General features: G+C 68.0%; 1 long non-coding RNA gene across 1 annotated transcript in view; it reads left to right on the forward strand.

Moving 5' to 3' along the window:
* Positions 1-76: 76 nt before the first annotated feature.
* LOC144954218 (uncharacterized) overlaps positions 77-10,000 on the forward strand; it is a 26,031-nt gene continuing 16,107 nt past the window's right edge. The window contains exons 1-2 of the long non-coding RNA XR_013641097.1: positions 77-87; positions 9,049-9,159. This is a non-coding gene — a long non-coding RNA (uncharacterized LOC144954218). The remainder of the gene's footprint in view (positions 88-9,048; positions 9,160-10,000) is intronic.

Genomic DNA, 10,000 nt, shown 5'->3' on the forward strand with positions numbered 1-10,000 from the left:
GGGGGCTGAGGGGGGTGAGGGGGGGTGAGGGGGGTGAGGGGGGTGAGGGGTGGGTGTCACGGAAGAGACCCCTACCCAGACGACGAGGTGAGAGCACCACCACCACTACAACCACAACAACCACAACAACCACAACCACCACAACCACTACCAACAACCACCACCACCACCACTGCCTCTAACTCCTCAGGAGGGGTCACTGAGCCTGCCCCCCCCCCTCCTCCCCCCACTCCCCACTCTCCCCCCTCCCCCCACCCCCCACTTTTCCCCCTCCCCCCCTCCCCCTCCCTCCTCCTCCCCCCACCCCCCACTCCCCCCCTGCCCCCCCACCCCCACTCCCCTCCTCCTCCCCCCACCCCCCACTCCCCCCACCCCCACTCCCCCCCTGCCCCCCCCTCCCCCCAACCCCCCTTCCCCTCCTCCTCCCCCCACTCCCACCCCCCCTGCCCCCCCCACCCCCACTCCCCTCCTCCTCCCCTCACTCCCCCCCTGCCCCCCCTCCCCCCTGCCCCCCCTGCCCCTCCTCCTCCCCCCACCCCCACCCCCCCCTGCCCCCCCCACCCCCACTCCCCTTCCTCCCCTCACTCCCCCCCTGCCCCCCTCCCCCCAACCCCCTTCCCTCCTCCTCCCCCCACCCCCACCCCCCCTGCCCCCCACCCCCACTCCCCTCCTCCTCCCCTCACTCCCCCCTGCCCCCCCTCCCCCCAACCCCCCTGCCCCTCCTCCTCCCCCCACCCCCACCCCCCCCTGCCCCCCCCACCCCACTCCCCTCCTCCTCCCTCCCCCCTCTCCCCCCTCTGCCCCCCCTCCCCCCAACCCCCCTGCCCTCCTCCTCCCCCCACCCCCACCCCCCCTGCCCCCCCCACCCCCACTCCCCTCCTCCTCCCCTCGACTCCCCCCCTGCCCCCCCTCCCCCCAACCCCCCTGCCCCTCCTCCTCCCCCCCACCCCCACCCCCCCCTGCCCCCCCCACCCCCACTCCCCTCCTCCTCCCCTCACTCCCCCCCTGCCCCCCCTCCCCCCAACCCCCCTGCCCCTCCTCTCCCCCACCCCCACCCCCCTGCCCCCCCCACCCCCACTCCCCTCCTCCTCCCTCACTCCCCCCCTGCCCCCCTCCCCAACCCCCCTTCCCTCCTCCTCCCCCCACCCCCACCCCCCCTGCCTCCCCCCACCCCACTCCCCTCCTCCTCCCCTCACTCCCCCCCTGCCCCCCCCTCCCCCCAACCCCCCTTCCCCTCCTCCTCCCACCCCCACCCCCCCTGCCCCCCCCCACTCCCCTCCTCCTCCCCTCACTCCCCCCTGCCCCCCCTCCCCCCAACCCCCCTGCCCCTCCTCCTCCCCCCACCCCCACCCCCCCTGCCCCCCCCACCCCCACTCCCCTCCTCCTCCCCTCACTCCCCCCCTGCCCCCCCCTCCCCCCAACCCCCACTCTCCCCCTCCCCCCACCCCCACCCCCCCTGCCCCCCCACCCCCCACTTCCCCTCCTCCTCCCCTCACTCCCCCCCTGCCCCCCCCTCCCCCCAACCCCCACTCTCCCCCCTCCCCCACCCCCCACTTTTCCCCTCCCCCCCCTCCCCCTCCTCCTCCCCCCACCCCACACTCCCTCCACTTCCCCCCGTCTACACCCCCCACCCCCCCTGCCCCCCCCTCCCCACTCCCCTCCTCCTCCCCCCACCCCCCACTCCCCCCCCACCCCCCCTGCCCCCCCACCCCCACTCCCCTCCTCCCCATCCCCCACCCCCCCTGCCCCCCCCACCCCCACTCCCCCCCTGCCCCCCTCCCCCAACCCCCCTGCCCCTCCTCCCCCCACCCCCCACTCCCCTCCCCCCCACCCCTGTGTGCAGGCTTGCGGCAGGCTTGGTGGTGAGTGTGAGGCTCCCTCACCCTCTCACTCACCCTCTCACTCACCCTCGCTCACCGCCTCACACTCACCCTCTCACTCACACTCACCCTCTCACTCACCCTCTCACTCACCCTCTCACTCGCTCACCGCCTCACCCTCACCCTCTCACTCGCTCACCCGCCTCACCCTCACACTCACCCTCGCTCACCGCCTCACCCTCACCCTCTCACTCGCTCACCGCCTCACCCTCACACTCACCCTCTCACTCACCCCTCGCTCACCGCCTCACACTCACCCTCTCACTCACACTCACCCTCTCACTCACCCTCTCACTCACCCTCTCACTCACCCTCTCACTCACCCTCTCTCACTCACCCTCTCACTCGCTCACCGCCTCACCCTCACCCTCTCACTCGCTCACCGCCTCACCCTCACACTCACCCTCGCTCACCGCCTCACCTCACCTCTCACTCGCTCACCGCCTCACCCTCACACTCACCCTCGCTCACCGCCTCACCCTCGCTCACCCGCCTCACCCTCGCTCACCGCCTCACCCTCTCCCTCACCCTCGCTCACCGCCTCACCCTCGCTCACCGCCTCACCCTCGCTCACCGCCTCACCCTCACCCTCACCCTCGCTCACCGCCTCACCCTCACACTCACCCTCGCTCACCGCCTCTCGCTCACCGCCTCACCCTCACACTCACCCTCGCTCACCGCCTCTCGCTCACCGCCTCACCCTCACACTCACCCTCGCTCACCGCCTCTCGCTCACCGCCTCACCCTCACACTCACCCTCACCCTCACCCTCGCTCACCGCCTCACCCTCACCCTCGCTCACCGCCTCTCGCTCACCGCCTCACCCTCACACTCACCCTCGCTCACTGCCTCTCGCTCACCGCCTCACCCTCACACTCACCCTCGCTCACCGCCTCTCGCTCACCGCCTCACCCTCACACTCACCCTCGCTCACCGCCTCTCGCTCACCGCCTCACCCTCACACTCACCCTCGCTCACCGCCTCACCCTCGCTCACCGCCTCACCCTCACACTCACCCTCGCTCACCGCCTCACCCTCACACTCACCTCGCTCACCGCCTCTCGCTCACCGCCTCACCCTCACACTCACCCTCGCTCACCGCCTCTCGCTCACCGCCTCACCCTCACACTCACCCTCGCTCACCGCCTCTCGCTCACCCCGCCTCACCCTCACACTCACCCCTCGCTCACCGCCTCTCGCTCACCGCCTCACCCTCACACTCACCCTCGCTCACCGCCTCTCCCTCACCCTCGCTCACCCCCCACCCCCCCCACCCCCCACCCTGTGTGCAGGCTTGCGGCAGGCGTAGTGGTGAGCGTGAGGCTCCCTCACCCTCTCACTCACCCTCGCTCACCGCCTCACCCTCTCACTCACCCTCGCTCACCGCCTCACCCTCACACTCACCCTCGCTCACCGCCTCACCCTCTCCCTCACCCTCGCTCACCGCCTCACCTCGCTCACCGCCTCACCCTCACACTCACCCTCGCTCACCGCCTCACCCTCACACTCACCCTCGCTCACCGCCTCACCCTCTCACTCACCCTCGCTCACCGCCTCACCCTCTCAACTCACCCTCGCTCACCGCCTCACACCTCACACTCACCCTCGCTCACTCGCCTCACCCTCTCTCCCTCACCCTCGCTCACCGCCTCACCCTCGCTCACCGCCTCACCCTCGCTCACCGCCTCACCCTCACCCTCACCCTCGCTCACCGCCTCACCCTCACACTCACCCTCGCTCACCGCCTCTCGCTCACCGCCTCACCCTCACACTCACCCTCGCTCACCGCCTCTCGCTCACCGCCTCACCCTCACACTCACCCTCGCTCACCGCCTCTCGCTCACCGCCTCACCCTCACACTCACCCTCACCCTCACCCTCGCTCACCGCCTCACCCTCACCCTCACCCTCGCTCACCGCCTCTCGCTCACCGCCTCACCCTCACACTCACCCTCGCTCACTGCCTCTCGCTCACCGCCTCACCCTCACACTCACCCTCGCTCACCGCCTCTCGCTCACCGCCTCACCCTCACACTCACCCTCGCTCACCGCCTCTCGCTCACCGCCTCACCCTCACACTCACCTCGCTCACGCCTCACCCTCGCTCACCGCCTCACCCTCACCCTCGCTCACCGCCTCACCCTCGCTCACCGCCTCACCCTCACACTCACCCTCGCTCACCGCCTCACCCTCACACTCACCCTCGCTCACCGCCTCTCGCTCACCGCCTCACCCTCACACTCACCCTCGCTCACTGCCTCTCGCTCACCGCCTCACCCTCACACTCACCTCGCTCACCGCCTCTCGCTCACACGCCTCACCCTCACACTCACCCTCGCTCACCGCCTCTCGCTCACCGCCTCACCCTCACACTCACCCTCGCTCACCGCCTCACCCTCGCTCACCGCCTCACCCTCACACTCACCCTCGCTCACCGCCTCACCCTCACACTCACCCTCGCTCACCGCCTCTCGCTCACCGCCTCACCCTCACACTCACCCTCGCTCACCGCCTCTCGCTCACCGCCTCACCCTCACACTCACCCTCGCTCACCGCCTCTCGCTCACCGCCTCCCCCTCACACTCACCCTCGCTCACCGCCTCTCGCTCACCGCCTCACCCTCACACTCACCCTCGCTCACCGCCTCTCCCTCACCCTCGCTCACCCCCCCACCCCCCCACCCCCCCCACCCTGTGTGCAGGCTTGCGGCAGGCGTAGTGGTGAGCGTGAGGCTCCCTCACCCTCTCACTCACCCTCGCTCACCGCCTCACCCTCTCACTCACCCTCGCTCACCGCCTCACCCTCACACTCACCCTCGCTCACCGCCTCACCCTCTCCTCACCCTCGCTCACCTGCCTCACCCTCGCTCACCGCCTCACCCTCACACTCACCCTCGCTCACCGCCTCACCCTCACACTCACCCTCGCTCACCGCCTCACCCTCTCACTCACCCTCGCTCACCGCCTCACCCTCTCACTCACCCTCGCTCACCGCCTCACCCTCACACTCACCCTCGCTCACCGCCTCACCCTCTCCTCACCCTCGCTCACCACCGCCTCACCCTCGCTCACCGCCTCACCCTCGCTCACCGCCTCACCCTCACCCTCACCCTCGCTCACCGCCTCACCCTCACACTCACCCTCGCTCACCGCCTCTCGCTCACCGCCTCACCCTCACACTCACCCTCGCTCACCGCCTCTCGCTCACCGCCTCACCCTCACACTCACCCTCGCTCACCGCTCTCTCGCTCACCGCCTCACCCTCACACTCACCCTCACCCTCGCTCACCGCCTCACCCTCACCCTCACCCTCGCTCACCGCCTCTCGCTCACCGCCTCACCCTCACACTCACCCTCGCTCACTGCCTCTCGCTCACCGCCTCACCCTCACACTCACCCTCGCTCACCGCCTCTCGCTCACCGCCTCACCCTCACACTCACCCTCGCTCACCGCCTCTCGCTCACCGCCTCACCCTCACACTCACCCTCGCTCACCGCCTCACCCTCGCTCACCGCCTCACCCTCACCCTCGCTCACCGCCTCACCCTCGCTCACTCGCCTCACCCTCACACACACCCTCGCTCACCGCCTCACCCTCACACTCACCCTCGCTCACCGCCTCTCGCTCACCGCCTCACCCTCACACTCACCCTCGCTCACCGCCTCTCGCTCACCGCCTCACCCTCACACTCACCCTCGCTCACCGCTTCTCGCTCACCGCCTCACCTCACACTCACCCTCGCTCACCGCCTCTCGCTCACCGCCTCACCCTCACACTCACCCTCGCTCACCGCCTCTCCCTCACCCTCGCTCACCCCCCCACCCCCCCCACCCCCCCCACCCTGTGTGCAGGCTTGCGGCAGGCGTAGTGGTGAGCGTGAGGCTCCCTCACCCTCTCACTCACCCTCGCTCACCGCCTCACCCTCTCACTCACCCTCGCTCACACGCCTCACCCTCACACTCACCCTCGCTCACCGCCTCACCCTCTCCCTCACCCTCGCTCACCGCCTCACCCTCGCTCACCGCCTCACCCTCACACTCACCCTCGCTCACCCGCCTCACCCTCACACTCACCCTCGCTCACCGCCTCACCCTCTCACTCACCCTCGCTCACCGCCTCACCCTCTCACTCACCCTCGCTCACCGCCTCACCCTCACACTCACCCTCACTCACCGCCTCACCCTCACTCTCACCCTCGCTCACCGCCTCACCCTCGCTCACCGCCTCACCCTCACCCTCGCCCACCGCCTCACCCTCACCCTCACCCTCGCTCACCGCCACACCCTCACACTCACCCTCGGTCACCGCCTCACCCTCACCCTCACCCTCGCCCACCGCCTCACCCTCACCCTCACCCTCGCTCACCGCCTCACCCTCACACTCACCCTCGCCCACCGCCTCACCCTCACTCACCGCCTCACCCTCTCCCTCACCCTCGCTCACCGCCTCACCCTCACCCTCACCCTCGCTCACCGCCTCACCCTCACACTCACCCTCGCTCACACGCCTCACCCTCGCTCACCCGCCTCACCCTCACACTCACCCTCGCTCACCGCCTCACCCTCACACTCACCCTCGCTCACCGCCTCACCCTCACACTCACCCTCGCTCACACGCCTCACCCTCACACTCACCCTCGCTCACCGCCTCACCCTCGCTCACCGCCTCACCCTCACACTCACCCTCGCTCACCGCTCTCACCCTCACACTCACCCTCGCTCACCGCCTCACCCTCACACTCAACCCTCGCTCACCGCCTCACCCTCACCCTCGCTCACCGCCTCACCCTCACACTCACCCTCGCTCACCGCCTCACCTCGCTCACCGCCTCACCCTCACACTCACCCTCGCTCACCGCCTCACCCTCGCTCACCGCCTCACCCTCACTCACCGCCTCACCCTCTCCCTCACCCTCGCTCACCGCCTCACCCTCGCTCACCGCCTCACCCTCTCCCTCACCCTCGCTCACCGCCTCACCCTCACACTCACCCTTGCTCACCGCCTCACCCTCACCCTCACCCTCGCTCACCGCCTCACCCTTGCTCACCGCCTCACCCTCACCCTCGCTCACCGCCTCACCCTCAGCTCACCGCCTCACCCTCACCCTCGCTCACCGCCTCACCCTCACACTCACCCCTCGCTCACCGCCTCACACTCACCTCACCCTCGCTCACCGCCTCACCCTCACACTCACCTCGCTCACGCCTCACCCTCACACTCACCCTCGCCCACCGCCTCACCCTCGCCCACCGCCTCACCCTCACCCTCACCCTCGCTCACCGCCTCACACTCACCCTCACCCTCGCTCACCGCCTCACCCTCGCTCACCCGCCTCACCTCACACTCACCCTCGCTCACCGCCTCACCCTCGCCCACCGCCTCACCCTCGCCCACCGCCTCACCCTCACCCTCACCCTCGCTCACCGCCTCACCCTCACCCTCACCCTCGCTCACCGCCTCACCCTCGCTCACCGCCTCACCCTCACCCTCACCCTCGCTCACCGCCTCACACTCACCCTCACCCTCGCTCACCGCCTCACCCTCACACTCACCCTCGCCCACCGCCTCACCCTCGCCCACCGCCTCACCCTCACCCTCACCCTCGCTCACCGCCTCACCCTCACACTCACCCTCGCTCACCGCCTCACCCTCACACTCACCCTCGCTCACCGCCTCACCCTCACACTCACCCTCGCTCACCGCCTCACCCTCACACTCACCCTCGCTCACCGCCTCACCCTCACACTCACCCTCGCCCACCGCCTCACCCTCACACTCACCCTCGCTCACCGCCTCACCCTCACCCTCGCTCACCGCCTCACCCTCACACTCAGCCTCGCTCACCGCCTCACCCTCACACTCACCCTCGCTCACCGCCTCACCCTCACCCTCACCCTCGCTCACCGCCTCACCCTCACACTCACCCTCGCTCACCGCCTCACCCTCACCCTCGCCCACCGCCTCACCCTCACACTCACCCTCGCTCACCGCCTCACCCTCGCTCACCGCCTCACCCTCACCCTCACCCTCACACTCACCCTCGCTCACCGCCTCACCCTCACACTCAGCCTCGCTCACCGCCTCACCCTCACACTCACCCTTGCTCACCGCCTCACCCTCGCTCACCGCCTCACCCTCACACTCACCCTCGCTCACCGCCTCACCCTCGCTCACCGCCTCACCCTCGCTCACCGCCTCACCCTCGCTCACCGCCTCACCCTCACACTCACCCTCGCTCACCGCCTCACCCTCACACTCACCCTCGCTCACCGCCTCACCCTCACACTCACCCTCGCTCACCGCCTCACCCTCACTCACCGCCTCACCCTCACACTCACCCTCGCTCACCGCCTCACCCTCACACTCACCCTCGCTCACCGCCTCACCCTCACACTCACCCTCGCTCACCGCCTCACCCTCTCCCTCACCCTCGCTCACCGCCTCACCCTCGCTCACCGCCTCACCCTCGCTCACCGCCTCACCCTCACCCTCACCCTCGCTCACCGCCTCACCCTCGCTCACCGCCTCACCCTCACACTCACCCTCGCTCACCGCCTCACCCTCACACTCACCCTCGCTCACCGCCTCACCCTCACACTCACCCTCGCTCACCGCCTCACCCTCACTCACCGCCTCACCCTCACCCTCACCCTCGCTCACTCCCTCACCCTCGCTCACCGCCTCACCCTCACACTCACCCTCGCTCACTCCCTCACCCTCGCTCACCGCCTCACCCTCACCCTCGCTCACTTCCTCACCCTCGCTCACCGCCTCACCCTCATACTCACCCTCGCTCACTCCCTCACCCTCGCTCACCGCCTCACCCTCATACTCACCCTCGCTCACTCCCTCACCCTCGCTCACCGCCTCACCCTCACCCTCACCCTCGCTCACTCCCTCACCCTCGCTCACCGCCTCACCCTCATACTCACCCTCGCTCACTCCCTCACCCTCGCTCACCGCCTCACCCTCATACTCACCCTCGCTCACTCCCTCACCCTCGCTCACCGCCTCACCCTCATACTCACCCTCGCTCACTCCCTCACCCTCATACTCACCCTCGCTCACCGCCTCACCCTCGCTCACCGCCTCTCCCTCACCCTCACCCTCGCTCACTCCCTCACCCTCGCTCACTCCCTCACCCCCCCACCCCCCCACCCTGTGTGCAGGCTTGCGGCAGGCTTGGTGGTGAGTGTGAGGCTCCCTCACCCTCTCACTCACCCTCGCTCACCGCCCTCAACCTCACCAACGTGGCCGCTGTGCACAACTACGCAGCAGCGGTGAGCTCCAGCGCCGACCAACATCATCAGCAGCATCATCAGCAGTAGCAGCATCATCAGCAGTAGCATCATCAGCAGCATCATCAGCAGCATCATCAGCAGTAGCATCATCATCAGCAGCATCAGCAGCATCATCATCAGCAGCATCATCAGCAGTAGCATCATCATCAGCAGCATCAGCATCATCATCATCAGCAGCATCAGCAGCATCATCATCAGCAGCATCATCAGCAGTAGCATCATCATCAGCAGCATCAGCATCATCATCATCAGCAGCATCATCAGCAGCATCATCAGCAGTAGCATCATCATCAGCATCATCATCATCAGCATCATCAGCAGCATCATCAGCAGCATCATCAGCAGTAGCATCATCATCAGCAGCATCAGCATCATCATCATCAGCAGCATCAGCAGCATCATCATCAGCAGCATCATCAGCAGTAGCATCATCATCAGCATCATCAGCAGCATCATCAGCAGCATCATCAGCAGTAGCAGCATCATCAGCAGTAGCATCATCAGCAGCATCATCAGCAGCATCATCAGCAGCAGCATCATCATCAGCATCATCAGCAGCATCATCATCAGCGGCATCATCAGCATGAGCAGTAGCAGCATCATCATCAGCAGCATCATCAGCGGCATCATCAGCGGCATCATCATCATCAGCAGCATCATCATCATCATCAGTAGCAGCATCAGCAACATCATCAGCAGCATCATCATCATCATCAGTAGCAACATCATCAGCAGCATCATCATCAGCATCATCAGCATCATCAGCATCATCATCAGCAGCATCATCATCAGCATCATCAGCATCATCATCATCATCAGC

This window comes from Lampetra fluviatilis, unplaced genomic scaffold (assembly GCF_964198595.1).
Source record: "Lampetra fluviatilis unplaced genomic scaffold, kcLamFluv1.1 SCAFFOLD_901, whole genome shotgun sequence".
Lineage (NCBI taxonomy): Eukaryota > Metazoa > Chordata > Hyperoartia > Petromyzontiformes > Petromyzontidae > Lampetra > Lampetra fluviatilis.